Source organism: Gymnogyps californianus, chromosome 7 (genome assembly GCF_018139145.2).
Source record: "Gymnogyps californianus isolate 813 chromosome 7, ASM1813914v2, whole genome shotgun sequence".
NCBI classification, from domain to species: domain Eukaryota; kingdom Metazoa; phylum Chordata; class Aves; order Accipitriformes; family Cathartidae; genus Gymnogyps; species Gymnogyps californianus.
This window is the reverse complement of record NC_059477.1, coordinates 28,455,516-28,472,032: the sequence shown is the minus strand read 5'-3', so window position 1 is coordinate 28,472,032 and position 16,517 is coordinate 28,455,516. Positions and strand designations below refer to the sequence as shown.

At 39.7% G+C, this 16,517-nt stretch overlaps 1 long non-coding RNA gene across 4 annotated transcripts in view; it reads right to left on the bottom strand.

Moving 5' to 3' along the window:
* The window catches only part of LOC127018281 (uncharacterized), a 130,550-nt gene extending 116,216 nt beyond the window's left edge, over nt 1-14,334 (bottom strand). For all 4 annotated transcript variants that reach the window (XR_007766734.1, XR_007766736.1, XR_007766735.1 and 1 more), the window contains exons 1-2: nt 14,152-14,334; nt 13,414-13,455 (exon numbers count right to left, since the gene is read on the bottom strand). This is a non-coding gene — a long non-coding RNA (uncharacterized LOC127018281). The remainder of the gene's footprint in view (nt 1-13,413; nt 13,456-14,151) is intronic.
* Between the last annotated feature and the right edge of the window lie 2,183 nt (nt 14,335-16,517).

Genomic DNA, 16,517 nt, shown 5'->3' with positions numbered 1-16,517 from the left:
GATTCCAAAAAACTATCTTATTGCTCTTAAACTTCACTGATATACCGACTTCTGAATGTCACAAACTGCTCACTTTCCGTATGTAATTTTTACTCTAAGATTATGGCAATTTGGGGTCACTAACATTTTGTTAAGGTGCCAACCTTTCCTCCTCAGAAGGATGAAAATTTTTTCCTCCTAATGTGGGGAAGCCTAAAATAGTTTCCATCGTTATTGCCTTTTGTGCTATCCTATCCAACCTCTGAAAAGTGGGCAGACTCCCTTCTACACAATTCAAGATTCCAGGCTGAAATTCCTTGTTCCCTGTTAACATGCTAATGCATATAAAATGGCAGCCCAAATTCACTGACTACTCATTGTGGCCTTGAGTTTAATGATCTACTGATTTTTTCCCCCCCATTCTTCCAGCAGAGACTACTTACCTATTTAAGACATGAGAGCACAGCACAGAAATAAAGGCATTTCATTATATTTTAATTTTCCCCCTACAGTTTCCCAAGGTTGCTTCACTCTGCAATTATAACAAGACAACAAAAGAAAACCTCTTCAAACCATTCGGGGTAACCAGAAGTAGTTTCTGCGTGAAGATTATTTTCACATCACAAAAGCCAGGTGCGGAGCTTGCCAGAAGTTGATGACTAGACTGAAGTGGTTTTCAGCAGTTTTTAATTTACAACATCTGTGCAGACTATCACATTGCTAATTTAACCTTACTGGCAACAGGTTTAGCTTGGTTTGTTACCATTCACAGACCCCTAGAACTAGCCATTGGGTCCCAGGTAGAAAGCAGTGCCTCACAACAAACTGTATTTCTCATAATACTAAATATGAAATTTGAGCTTAGCTGAAAACACAGGGTTTCGAGAGGTTGTGGAGGTAAGCAGCTTACCTCATCTTGCTCCCAGTAAAACAAAATAGCAACATTCAGTTGGCCTAAGGTTTGATGCCTGAGTTCAGATGAAATGGGTCAGGTATGACACTGTAATTCATAGTGAGGTTTGTGCCAACTGGTGACACTTTTCTGAGATCATTCTGACCTCACAAATCATTGGTTGTGCTCATTGTACCAAATCTCCCACAATTACTCATTCTTACATGGTACACACAATCTGGTATAGCAGATAAACAGAACCTTTCAAGCTTTGGAAGCAACTGCAGAGCCCCAAACTATTCAGAGATTAGAGGCAATTGTTAGGCATGCCCCGTATCAGTCGAAATCATAATCCCAAATCAGGAATCCAAATCTGCCTAATTTGCCATCCTTCAAAAGTAGAAAAGCCCACAAGAACAGACCTGCTGATGATATTTCACATACCTCCTAGGAGTACACATCCAGAAGCAGCTGCTTATGTCATCTTACTCTAACTTTTCTTACTGCAGATAATCCCCTTATGTGATCCTTTTACAAACTGAAACTCTGTGAATGCTGTTTCTTTTATTGTATTTCATTACTTTGACCTCATCTTTTAGGCAAGTCTTCTTTAGCCTATTAGGTGGTATGTTGGATGCGATGCAGAATAAGGAATGATTGAATAAATAAATTGTATCGCCTCATCTATTACATCTGCACTGTTCTGTTTGCTCCATTCCCAAGTGACACTGCAGCATTAGAAAGGATTTGAAAAGGAAAGAAAACAGCAGTCTGGGAAGCACCCTTACATCAACAGAGATTTTAAGTGCTGGGGAAGTTTATTCTAGAAAGAGACAGATAAGACAAGGTGTAATAAAAAAACATGAAAGAATAATCAGTCATCTCAAACTTAGATTTGGAATTCTGTTCTCCTTTTCCGATAATATGAGGATAGGTATGATCATGGTGCTTGAGATGCAGTTAAAAATTTCCACAAGACTGTAAACCTCACTGCCACAGGATATCAGTGGGCAAAGGAGGTCGGAAAGATTCCTAGAGTGACTGCACATTCATAGAGATAAAAGTTTGTAAGACTTCAAATTATTAATGGTGAAAAGAAAAACATCTTAGGAGAGAGAGAAAATCTGAAATACCTAGGCTAAAGCCAGTCTTTATCTACCTGGGGTCCGAGTGGGATTTTTAATAGGCACATATGAGAAATATTCATGATGGTAATTCTTATACCTTCTGAAAATTATTATGCCATCACTGTTGGATCCAGAATATGGATGCTAGAGATCTTGGGTCTGATCTAGTCTGACAGTACCTAACTATATCCACCCCTATGGACACCGCATGGAATGGGCACATAACAACTAGCAAACAATGGCAACACCAAAGGACAAATAAATGACCTCACTGGATACAATACAGATAACTAATGCCAATAAAGACAACCAATTTTTTAAAATATGAAATCTTTGGAAAGATTTGTATGGAGAGTGTTCAAGAAGTGCAAATATGTCATATGTCCCTCTCTTCTGTTTAGCAAAGCACCTCTCATATCCAGGGAATTTCTGAAACCAGAATATAGGCATGTAGATTAACTAATCTGGTGGTTATAGTGCAAACTTTTTCTCACTTATAAGTGAAAAATAATTATAACAAAAACCTGTAATAAAATGCAGGGAGACCAAGGACATTCTATTGCATTTCTACATCCCAGTGAGGAATCAAAGAATTTCCTATCGAAATTATATCAGTACAGTGAAGCTTCCCGTCATGGTTTAACCCCAGCCGGCAACCAAGCACCACACAGCTACTCACTCGCTCCCCCCCCATGGTGGGATGGGGGAGAGAATCTGAAAAGTAAAAGTGAGAAAACTCGTGGGTTGAGATAAAGGCAGTTTAATAGGTAAAGCAAAAGCCGCGCACGCAAGCAAAGCAAAACAAGGAATTCATTCACCACTTCCCATCAGCAGGCAGGTGTTCAGCCATCTCCAGGAAAGCAGGGCTCCATCACACATAACGGTTACTCAAGACGACAAACGCCATCACTCCGAGTGTCCCCCCCTTCCTTCTTCTTCCCCCAGCTTTATATGCTGAACATGACATCATATGGTATGGAATATCCCTTTGGTCAGTTGGGGTCAGCTGTCCCAGCTGTGTCCCCTCCCAACTTCTTGTGCACCCCCAGCCTACTTGCTGGTGGGGTGGGGTGAGAAGCAGAAAAGGCCTTGCCTCTGTGTCAGCACTGCTCAGCAGTAACGAAAACATCCCTGTATTATCAACACTGTTTCCAGCACAAATCCAAAACATAGCCCCATACTAGCTACTATGAAGAAAATTCACTCTCTCCCAGCCTAAACTAGCACACCTTCAGTGGAAGTAACAGATATTTCTTCTCTTTTCCACATTCTTCTATGACAAGTTGCTGTTAGAAAATGTACATCTATTGGAAGGTAAACAGACAGGGATATTAACATTCCTTGCATTCATACCAATAATGTGAAAGATCATTAGTGATGATTCAGACCCCACGGCATGTCTTCTTAGAAGAGATTTGCCAGCTTGCACACCTAATTATGTACAGATACTCATGTTGCAAAAGGGACGATAATCACTTATTTGATTAGCACCTTCCTTGGATTCACGAAGAATCCTCGTAGACAGAGAGTTGTCATTTTTTCCACTTCCAACAGGGCAGCTGTTTCCTCTGCCCTGTTCCCCCCTTCTCCCTCTGCCCTTAATCTTCATTTTGGTAACCTTAACTCCTAGAAAGGTAAGTGACAGAAGCTAGTGACAATATTACCTATTGTGAAGCTGGAGAAAGAAATCTCTTGCAATATCAGTTTAGCAACAGGAGGACAATAAAATGTCATCTGAGAAAAGCACAAAGAGAAGGAGAGAAAAGTGCACAAACAGAATGTATTCTGCCTCAGAGTTAAAAAGGGGGGGTGGGAATCAAGTCCTCAAGTGTTTCTTAGGGCACTTTCTCCTCTTTTTTGTGTCCATTAACCCAGTGCTATAAGAGTGCCATATGGAATTACTTCCCTCTCTTAGGTCCTGCAGTTTAAAGTTCAGTAATGAGAGTGTTTTTCAAAAATGGGAGCATCCAGGATGTCTCTAACTGAATATGCTATAGGGAAAATGAGTTTTTCTTATTCTATTTCAGTGAGATATGGGGCATTCTGTCTGGTGTAGAGCAAAGCACACACAAATATTAGAGGCAGCATTTCCCAAATTGCCTGCCTATTATCAAGTGACAGTGTAAATATCTGGGGTAGTTGACCCACTATTTGGTTTCTGCCTCTGCTGCTCACCATGTAAAAGTCAACTTTCTGTGGACTAAACAATTGCACGTTGCACAGGATACGCACTTCCATGTATGTCTGAGAAGTCTGTATGCAGGACTTTGATTCAGTTTGCCATAGAGTTCAGTATCTTAATACAGAATAGTACTTGTGCTTGAACCACCATTTCCAGAGAGGTTTTCTTTTCTAGAAATGGTGCATTTGTTTGTCCCATAGGGCATTTAATTGGTTTATAAACTGAAAGATAAGATCGATGTGATCCTCAAGACTGACCTCTTGCATATCTTATAGCGGTTTCTCTCAGCAAATCTATATTAATCCCTAAGCAGCCTATCCTCCATAGCGATTTGAAATGACAGAGAGCGCATATCCAATGCTAAGCGCTTCAGTGAAAGTTACTTACAGGTTGAACTTTTCCTTGATTTGACTTGTTTGTTAATTTGTTATGCTTTTATTCGCAAGGTGGACAGACATCATAATTCCCCCACAAAGCCACAGTAAACAATCAGTTAATTCCTGTTAATTATTCCTTAATTCTTAAATTACTAAAGTATTTGTAGATGTTACCCCAGTTTAGAGTGTGATGCTGAGTTCCTTCATTTAATGGATATTTAGTCTAGATTTTTGGGGGCAGATACTAAGTGCTGTTCAAATATCAACCTGACTTTGAAAGATCACTCTGTCTATGAGTCAGAGACCTCAGTGGATTAACTCCGAAGAGCAAAAGAAACATATGTGATTACAATCTAAAGCATATTTTAACATTTAAATTAGACATTCACATCATCTTACTCACATTCAGACAGAATAGCTATAACTGTGCATGCAGATTCCCAATTAATCAATACGCCTTCGTTAGACTGGGACAGATACAGCTCCTGTGTCCCCCCAGCAGGGAGCCTGATGGTGACAGACACCTGTCATATTCTCACCCATCCTGCGCTGCTGCCGCTGGCAACCAGAGTGAGCCCGAACCAGGTCGGAACTCTCCCTGCAAATTTATTTTGTTACTGCCTCTCTGCCCTATACCCCAAGGCCCTCAGTGTGTTTCTCATCTGCATTACATCATCCATCCTTCCCATGCCTTTTCTTCTATTCCCTTATCCCCTTCTACACTCTCCTCCAGATATTCCCTACAGCATTTGCCTTCATCCCCCACTTCCACCCACCCTTATTCTCCTTTGTCTTCAAGGACCCTGCACGATACTCTTCACCTCTCCTTCTGCAGCATCTTCCAACCAGGCAGCTTCCCTCTTCCCGTGATCCCTGTTGATTTTGACTCCTCTTCCACAGTCGACAGGAATGACTCAAACTTACCCATCAGTAATACATCTCATCCTCTACCTGCATATTTCCTCACCTTTACGAACTTGTCTGATGCACAGTTCAGGTTTATATATTGTGCAATGTGTTTACTTACACTGTATACACAATCCTAAAACAGAGAAGATTGCAAACAACATTTAGACTGTTGTCATAAGACAGTAGGATCAGATATAACTGCTTACTTCCCAGGGACCAACAGAAAAGACTCTAGATAGGGAGTTTAAGAATGGAAAGTAGCATCCCTCATGACTTATGATACACCCTATATTCAGAAATTATTTCACAAAATGAAAACTAATGTAACTATGTCTTTAACAGTGCTTATGTAGTCAGAAAAATAATCTCTAAAATGTGTGCAATAACTCCACCTGGTGATTCGCAACATGATATTGTCAGGCTTAAAGCTGTCTCTTATGAGAAACAGGGGAGCATAGATGTTATACAAAGCAAAGACCTAATCTATAACGCATCATAGTTCTGCATATAATAAGCACTACACTTTGTTAGCCTTTCTTCAGCTTGAGATGTAGATCACATTTCAGACTTAAAACATGTATAAATTGGAAAGTAGTACCCATCCTGCCCTCAGAATATATATCAAGACTTTGATACAATAGTAGGAACTATGTACATCCCACAGGAGATTGTTGAACATTTATTAAAATAACTTCTAAATTTAAATTGTAATATTCATAGGCAGAATATAAAAGGCATCACCACCCTCTTCATAACTCTTTCTTCATTTTCCAGAAATGGAGAATAAAAGTGCAGCTGACATTCAAAATGCAAAGCCAAGAAGCAAATAAACCAAACCCCCCCACCTTTAAAGTGTCGATTCCAAAGACTGTCCAAGCTGGTTCTCCAGAGGAAATTGATTTCTGATACTAGAACTACAGACTATTGTGGATTGAAAGGGAGTGTATTGTTATCCTATAGCTGTAACAATAACATTTCTCATGCCTTTCAGACTAAAACTAGAGGTACTGAGCTAGGTTTTCTTGCCTCTCGTACCATATCCTTAATGTAAAAGTTTTCTAAAACCTGCACAGATCCTCTCAAGGCAGACAATTTGAAAAAGACAGATCTAATTCTCTACAGTATATTGTCAAAGTTTCTAGCTTTAAACAGAACCAGCCAAAAATTGTTTGCGTGTGCACGTTGACATACATGTATTTGAGATTTCATTTCCTACAGGTTCTGCTAGTGAGATTTCTCAGCCTATTGGTAAGCAAGACTGTCATACTCTTATCAGCAATTATAACAAGCCTTGATATAACATATGAAAAATCTCAGCTATAAGCATGTCATAAAATAAATACAGTAAAGGTAAAAACCACTTGAATTAAAATAAGGTTTTCAAAATATTTCCTTCAGTTCAGACAGTGGTTTTTTTCCCTTTTTTTAATAGGGAATAAAAAAAGGAATCTTAAAGTGTTATCAAAACTCTTATTGATTTTCAGAAAACTTCAGTAGAAGGCTTTTTTGAGTAGGAAAATCGTCTGACATTGGAAAAAAGAATCTCAAACACCCTTTACTAATTAGATCATACTTCAGAGAGCACTGGCATAGAACTGAAGATGTAAATCATCACAGTGAAAGATCACTGGATATATACTCTATCCCTGCTGAGATGCAAGCTAAACATCATCTGGTTTTGCCTGCTAACTGGAGTCTCACTCACCTTTTCTATGCTGGCTTTGTGGGGTATAAGGTCAGTGTACCTACCAGGGCCACCCCTTTTAAAAGGAAGAGATCTATTCCTACTGACTGCTAAAGATGACTTTGTTTAGTGTAAATATTACAGAATTGTGCATTTGGAAAGAAAGGGGCAGGACTTCTGATGAGTGTGTTTGTCATTAAATTGATAAAGTTACAGAAGGAGCTTCTGCTTAACTCCGTGGCTGAGTGGAAAAATCCAGTTGTGTTGCTCTAGATTTACCTTCGTGAAGTAAAAGACCTCACCCTGGAATAAGGTCTGCTGCCTCAGAGGGCTGTTTTTTCATATTGTGTCAAGTACAGGGACAAGTCATGTAACAGTCAGTTTGAAAGTCCACCCTGCCCTCTGGAAAACAGAGCAAAACTTTGCAAAACAGTCTTAAAATAAGAGCTATGCCAGGTCACTGCTTATTTATGACAGAGCAGCAGAAGGATACTCTGGGGTATCTGAATGTTATACAGGTACAAGCAGGGGCTTAGCATAAATACAGGGAGCCTGAACACTAACCGGCTAGGGAAGTGTAAAGCTGGATATATGGGGAGGAAGAAAAAGATACATAAGGAGGAGGAAGAGATGTTCTACTTCAGCAAATTCAGGTTTCTGTTCTCTTTGTCACTCAAGGTGGTTGATTGAATCTGTACAGGTAGCTGAGCTGAATCACAAGGTGATGAAGTTCTGTAGGAAAATCCCTCTTTTAAGAAGAAAAAAAAAAAAAAGAAAAAAAAACAAAAAACCCAACAACCAAACAAAAACTCATCTGATTTGCAGGAGGATCCCCAGAAATATTTCTCATGTAGTGTATTTGTTGGGGAAGGTGGAGGTGGTGGGCAAGGGCTGGTTAAGTTTCTTATTGAAACACTAAGCAAGTTCATGTAATCTCCTCATGTTGCAGGTGCCAGTCCTGTTCCTCAGATGGTAAAGCCATTGCTGTATTTACCTGAACTGTATATTTTTTGTGGCAAGGACTCTCTGGGCGTATTAACACAAACAGGTGTAGAAGAGACCCTCACCTTGTATTGTATCTACATCAAAATGTTAGAACATGAGCAAAATCTAGTCAAAAAGCTGAACAGCTAGCTTAATTGAAGTAACTAAAGCACTTTTTTTTACCTTTTTGGTTTTTTAAATATATCTATAGGAGATGCAAAGCACAAGTGTCTGGATTGGATGAGCATCCTGGTTTTTCTCCAGTGTTGTTAATGGTGCCACAAGTCACTACTGCCTCTGAAGCGGATGGAAGTGCAGCAGATGTGTACCTCTTAGAACCACATCTACACTGCTGTGAAGAAGCCAAAGGAAAATAAAGCTAATTGAAACATTTCTTTCAGAAAATTATTTCTTTTCCTCAACACCATGCTTGGATCAGAAAGGAAAAGCCAGAGCATGCTTCATGCCAAATCACCCAGAAGTCAGAGGAGTAGACAGAAGAGCACTTTGTAACACAGAGCTGTGCAGAGACACTGAATCATTAATATTTATACAGCAGCACTGCCCTGGCTCATTCGCCAAAGTGGTTATACTGTTTCCAAGTTACATGCAGCATTTCCCTGTTACTGCACAAAGTCATGATCAGACACTAACACAGAGTGACAACGCACACAGTAATCACTCTGCAGCACTCTGAATGGGCACAGCTGTGGCTATACACACCTATAGTTACTCAGTAAATTGTTTATGAACTGACTTTGAGGTTCAGGGCATTCTGGGTTCAGTAATTCCTCATTCAGAAGTGCAGCCCACCTTAGTCTGATGTACTATTTTCCTGCAATGAGTTCCTTGTAACCAATTCACTTTACTTGTGAATAGCAATGCTCATTTTTTCCCCCTGCCAAAGCCACTTGTTAGTGCTTCTGCTCCTTCACTGGTGGATTTGTCTCAGTTAAGTTTAGCTGTCTAGAGAAAGTGTAGCAGTTTAATGGTTCACAATCAATGAAAAGAGATAGGAGCCTCTAGAGACCGATTCATGTCAGAGACATATCTTAGGATGGACTGACCGTGCTTCCTTCTCTCTAGCAATGGCACATGAAGACTGATCTGATAGTTTAGATCACACAGGTATTTGTTGATTTAAGATAGTTCTTCTGCAGATGATCCATGCATTTCAAAAAAATAGATTAAAAAAATCATTATTAACAGATATCACAACTTCAGCATGACTGTTTGGAGCACTTCTCAAAGTGAAGATATTTTCACCAAGAAACTGGCAGTTGCCCAGATACTGTCCAATGAATAATGACCCCACTTGATAACAGTGAATGTGTCCCTTTCATTCACAAAAGTATTTCTGAATCATTCCACAAATTCTATCCATCAAAAATCACCATATGGTAAAGAATTCAGTAATAGCAGTCCTGAGCATAGTGACACTTTTCAAGGCTGTAGATCCTAGAGACATTACTGTAGAAATATCTTACACATGTATTAAGGCAGATGTAAGCACATTTGTTTTTATTCCTTGCAACAAGTCCAGAATGAGTTCATAAATAGATAGAAATTGCATGCAATGTCATTCTATCAAGCAAGAAAATTTGACATTTTCTGTAGTTACCAAATTATTCCAAATGTCTGCTTATTTTTAAAAGTCAGCTAGAAGAACAAAACTCACAATGTCTTTCAGTAATATCAGGTATGATGGCCCATGGAAAGCATTCAGTGGCAATGTGTACTGAAGAACTTGGTATTCCAGGATGGGGATAGCAACATATTATATTGTTAGAGGTAAAAAACCTACACAGATGGAGCACATAGTATCATCACTTTTACACTTGTCCTTGTCCTGCCCTTCTTCGCTCCCACACTTCAGTGAGCCCAGCAGGAGGAAACAAGGAACTCCCAGTCCCAAGTGGGTGATGTCACTCATCAGCACTAGAAACTGTATTGAACCTGATATTGTTGGCAATTAGTCCCTAATAGCTCTGCAAATGGCTGTAATTTCAGAGGAACTGCCGTCTCCCACCTGAGTCTGACCCATGGTCAACATAGTCCTGTAGCTTTTCACAGTGACCAGCACTGGAGGCTTTACAATAAGTTGCAAGAAGTCTTTGAAAATACTGTTAAAGGATAGCTTAATGCCTCAACTCCTACTGGTAAATATCTTTCTACTCACAAAAGTATAGAAAGTCTAGAAACATATCACCTACTACAGGGTATTTATTACACTATATAGATTTTTCAATCCTATTTTAAAAAGCAACCACCTGTTGTTTTACTTACTTGGCATTAAGTAGTGTCACTGAAGCAGTGAGTTCCACTAGTGAACTATGCATACCGTGAGAACACATTTCCCTCAGATTTTGAACAAAACCACATTATTTTTTTTTTTTATTACAGGAGAGAGGAGCTTATGGGACAACTGCATACAGCTGCACTTGTGCAGATTTTTAACATTGCAGAGGACAGATGGAAGCTGGGAGTCACAATTTGGAGTAAGAGAGCACCTGCAAAAGCATGAGGGTCCACGTTCCTGCCTCCACTGAGTTATGAAGTCAGAAGGGGCTGGGATCTTTGTCCTCCCTAAGAGCCAATGTCTTCCTTCTACCAAGTTTATAACACCTCGTTTAATTCTTACTTGGAAAAGAAAAAAAAAACAGTCTGACAGATCAACACAAGAGCTTGCCCATAACTGTGTTATTCTATATCATAGTTGACCTTGAAATTGCACTGTCCTTTTTATTTATACATTATCACAGATATGCTTAGCCAATGAAGAAATCAGAATCACAAGGGCATTTTCTTTAATCTGGTGCATTCAGTTATTATTTCATCAAACAGGATTAAATCCTAGGTGGCTTCACTATCAGGATAGGTGACACTAACTTATATTAGCATTTTAATTCTCACCCCTCTTTTGGGTTTGATTATTTATAGACAGACATAATGTAGAGTCTATGATGCTTTATGGAACAATTAAGAGATAAAATTCTGAGAAAAAATATCTCTAGTTCAGTGGAGAAACCCAAATTCATCACAGTGCATTGAGATTAACACACTAATGCACCCTTATGTTCTAAAAACATATTATTGATTATTCATATCCTTGAAGAATTATTGTCACATACAAGCTTCTGTGATCCATTTAGGTACCTTTGCCAGTTTAAAAAACACGGCCCTGATCCTGTAGTTTGCGTTATGTGAGTAAACACACATGTGCCAGTCACTACAATTAACTTCAGCAGAAGCCTTCAGAGTTTCTCAGTTGAGTGAAATTCCACAGCAGATCTGCCTGAAGGAACAGAAGTGAGAAAGAGCAAGTCTCCCTTCTTTCCACAGCCCTCCTGCTGTGTTTGAAGTTCCAAACTGAACTATATATTCTTTGCCCAACCCTAGGTACAAAACTCTCCATATCCAACAGCTTACAGCCAAGATTTCAGGCTTTCATAAAAGACCCATCAGTGGACTGGCTCAAGAGTTTCCAGCTGTGATTCTAGGACCTGGTGCATGATAACAAGATGATTTTACCTCACAGCATATGAGGGCTCAATGTGTTTGTTATGTCTTCAGCTAAGTCCATCATATTGTTGAATCACCTGTAAATTCACCAGAAGAATTGCAAGGGCTCTAACAGATGGGCTTTGCAATACTTTTTCCAAGTGGCTTAAAATGTGACTGACCCGAGTTGTTTGCCTTGTGCCTCAGAAAGGAAATATCATCTCCACAGCAGAGTTTGCAGAGGGGACCATGTACCTCTGCTTCAGCTCTGTGGGTTCACTGTCCTGTGTCTGTATCACACACAGGATTCACAGCCTGGGGTGGAGCAACCCTGACCTCTCCCTGCTTTTTGCTCAGGGAAGGGCAGTCAGAGCCATGACTTGTAGGAAACACTTGAAGCCTCAAAGCCAGACAAACAAGGAGGGAAATGGAGCAGGAAGAGATGACACCAGTTTGGCATCCAGTATTATTTAATTGGGGTAAGTGTCTTCATTAATGACTATTTGGAAGGAGGACAAAAAGGAGGCTAAAGTGGCTGCTGTCACCCACAGCTGCTGATTTGTGCTGAGAGGTGGAGAAATATCAACTGCACTGTTAATTTCTATATTATGGAAATTAATCCTCTTATTTGCACAGCAGGAAGCCAAATTACACCATCACATGCACAAATAAATCTGACATTTTGAGAACTTGACATTGCACCACTGAGAGTTGGTTCCAGCAATACCTCCCACCTCACAGAGAGAGCATAAAGGTGTCTTCTCTGGACAAAGACACTGATAGAAAAGCAGCCAGATCCTCAGCTGATGAAATTTGGCAAAGGTCTCCCAGTTTAACGAGAACAGCTGCGATCTGCCTCCCAGAAATGCAGAGAATAAGGAAAGGTACCTTTGTGAGTGGGGGGAGGAAACATCTTTCTAAACTAGAAAGACAAGTTGCCACAGGACCCACTGCACCTTCACATTCCAGCCTCAGTATATTCCCTGTATGTGGGTGCTGCTGGTAGCTACCATAGGGAACTTTTGTCCTAAAAACTTAACATCTCAACCGACAGCACAAAACTAAAATAGAAGAGGTGAAAAAAGTCTATCTGCAGCGATACAGCACTGAGAGTTATATCCTCGGTTAAAGCCACGTTGTCTGTCACTTGGCTTGACTGACAACTACAAAATGCCTGAGGAACATTGGGGTTTGTGAGGGAAAGTATTTCAATCATTTTTAGTTAGTTTGGTTTTATTTAGTTAAATTTAATTGTTATTCTGTATTTGAGAGTCAAAGACTTTCATATAGATCACAGATTCCCTGGAGGTGGGGAATAATCATCTGCCAACTGGTTTTCACTCATCCATTTTTCTCTCCTTTGTTGATCCAATCCTCTCACAGTTTTTATCTCTAAATGTCAACTTTTAAAAGTTACTGAAAAATCACACATCTTCATTTATTAAAAAACAAATAACCATTAGAACAATCACACTTTTTCCTAAGTCATTGATTAACACAGTGTGCTGAACAATTAGTATGTATTTCAGCAGCTAGTACAGTCTAAACTGTTGCTGATAAACAGCCTGATTATAACCATCCAACATGTGCTGCTTATATCCAAAGCACTCCTATGTATTTTATCAAACTCCTATAAACCAATTAAGATTGAACTTTCACTTAGGAAATGTAATAAAAAGAAGACAGATCTTTCACAGCAAACAGGAACTGCACCTGCCAATTCAAGCCTAGCAAGATCTACATTGTATACTTAGAAATGAAAAAGTGTATATTCTCACCTGACTCCAGGATCTTGGGCCTTAGGAAAACATGCACACGTTCTGAAAACAGTAACAAAGAGAGTTAGCAACATCACCTCAAATTCCATTAAAAAAAGGTTGCAGAATTCCTCCCCCTCCACCCTTTTTCTTCACCCATAGAAGCTAGTTAAGCATAACATTGTTTGTAGTTTGTTCTTTCACACAGGAACATAATTAAGATCTGATCGACAACCACATGACTTAAATAAAAGGCAGCTGCTCATATGATCTGCTCATTAAGTGCTGCATTCCAAATGCATACAAAGATGCCAAGGTAATTAACAAGGCACAAAAGCTTTGGGGAGTTAAAGATGCAATAGGAGCTCAGTTGAGACCCATCTTTACATTTACAGGATAATAGCTAGAAGTCTATGAATGTAGATTTCATTTTAAAGTCTCTTTGCTCTCAGGATAGCATTCCAGAATTATTCTCTTTGAAAAGATACAATTTATTTTCTACTCTTACAGTTCCTAAAAATGATTTTTAGTGCTTCTAGGAACTATTCTTTTTCCTTAAGCTTCAAGCCTTCTTGATAATGTTTCATAGAAGGATTTAAAGATTTTTTTAAAGTATGAAATTTTACCATGTAACAAGCCATTTTTACATCAACTACCACCTCCAAATGTCTATTTACCACCTTCTCCCTTACTATTGAGCTTCTTTACCTTTCTACCCAATACTTCAGCCCTAACTTTTCCAAATCTCTATACCATTACCTTGCATGGAACAAAACTCCTTCCCGTTGTTATTTCACTCAAATACTCTCTATTTCTTCCTCCTTGGGACAGCTAGGCAAGCATAAAGCTAAAATAGCTGGGATAACCATCTATTTAGCTTTTTCTGTAAGTGATATTTAGAAGAATGAAGAAGCTTTTTCTTTTTTTTAGCTCATAGGATACACAAAGTCTTCTCCCAACATTACCCAAAAGCCTAGGTGAAGGGATATGAATCATGGGAGGAGAATTTAAAAGCCACACCTGCATTAAGAGGAAATAGATCTCTTGCCACAGATGCAACTGCTTCTCCTTTAAAAGGCAAGAGAACAGGATTTCTTACACACCAGTTAATTGGGTACATTTCACAGCTTTCCCAGTATCTATGTTTCATTGTGCCTGAAGCTAAATCCCTGGGGTCCTCCTATCTTCTTAGTAGCAGGTTCATCCTTCCCTATTTTTTGCTTATGAAACTGAGTTTTCATAATACAGCTGAAGACTGAGTACCTGAACAAAAAACACTAGGAGAGAAAACTCACAAAGTAATCACGGTGCTGGCTGGAAAATGTCCTTTCTTTGTTTGACAATACAAAAACAAAAGTAAAATCAAAATTAAGCTAACATTTGGAACAAGAATTTTGGGGGGCTTTTTCCTGCTTTGCACTGGCAGAAAATTCTGGCTTTCCTCTACCTGCATGGCTTGCAGCAGACTAATCCACCAGAGTATTTTCAGGAGCATGGGGTACTAGACTTGGGTATTCCCAGGTTCAGAGGAAGACCTTCAACCAGGTCTGGAGCAAGGCTCTATTGAGTACCCGGCTAAAAATTTGGCCCCTTTTTGTCAGTAAGTGGTGGCACAGGCTTGACAAAGGAGAGACTCTGTAAAATCTGTAATTAAGACTCTTGCCGAGATACAGAAAATATCTCTGGAATCAGCTCAAAATCAAATTAAGACCATACTTAAACATGACTCCTCTACCATATAGGAGAGCTCCTTAACTTTATAACGTACCACAGTTTCTCTTAAACACCCCATCCCAAACTAACCATGCGGTACCTCTGATTTTATCAGTATATGGCTGGGTCTGGGGAGGGCTGTGAGCTGATGAGATGCTCAGCCCGATGCTGGCCAGGATCCTTCCGGCTGACCCCTCTCCTCCTGAGGACTGCAAAAGGAGTCCAGCTGGACTTCACCTCTGACACAGTTGTTGCAGTCAGCTTCCTAAAATTATGAGGGATAAATGTAGGCCTTGAAGTCCTTTCAAAATCTAGCTGTATTCCCATTAGCCAGGAGCAATAATAAACAGCTCTCTTTCTCTGGAGTCAGGAAAGGAGCATCACATGGAGATGAAGGAATTTTATAATAGGCCTAAACTGCAGGGTTTCTTCTTTTTCCTTAGGGTGCCTGGTCCTGAAGGCCCTTCAAAGACTGAAATACAGTTCACAGATGCTGACTTTGCTAAGTTTTCATCTGGGGGAAAAAAGAGAGAAGAAAAATAAAATACCTAACAGTTGTGTCTGCTATATAGAGAAATAATAAATACCAGATATAGATTTTTCTTTCAAACAAAACAAAGGGGACTGAAAAAGCATGAGTCTTGTTCTTATTTCTTATCAAAATTGGACAAAATTAGCTGACCCACAACAATAATAATAGCAGTAATAATGATCTTGATGATAATGATGAATCAACAGGGATATGCATTATTTTAAGAAAGACTGAGAACAAAATATATACCTGAACCTAAAAAACGTGAAACATGGGGAAAAAGAAAACAAATGGCCGTTTCACAAAGAACAACAAACATAGGAGACAATTCATCTGAGTGACCACTAAAGTAGGGAAAACCAATTAATTTAAAAAGCAGATGGATTTCCAAGTCAAGGGTAGAGAGGCCTGAATGAATCACCAGGTGCAAGCAACAGCGGTGGGGAGGAGACCATTAAAATGTTTAGCAGCCTTTCTGGAAAAGTGAAAAGCTCAGCGATTCGTGATACTGTTTTCTCAATGCCTGGCCACTGCTTCATTCCAGCGATTCTCTCAGGCTCTCGCTGTCTCAGCTGTCTCTCCAGCCGCCCCGCAGAGCCCACGCAGCGCCCAAGGAGCTGTCAGCAGCTCACAGTGGCTGGATGTAGCCGAGGGCAGAGGGCACAGGTTTGTGCTGTCAAACAGCGGGATGCAATGGGATCAGACATATCCAACACCGATCTCACAGGCTATACATATTTATGCATTAATGCACGGTGGTGGAAGTGGAGATGCAAACCTCCTGGAATGAAAACTCCATGTCCAGAGTTACTTCAGTCAAAAAGCACTTTCCTACTTGTCTAATGGTAGAAGTATCACTGAAATTATCCATTTCAGCCAC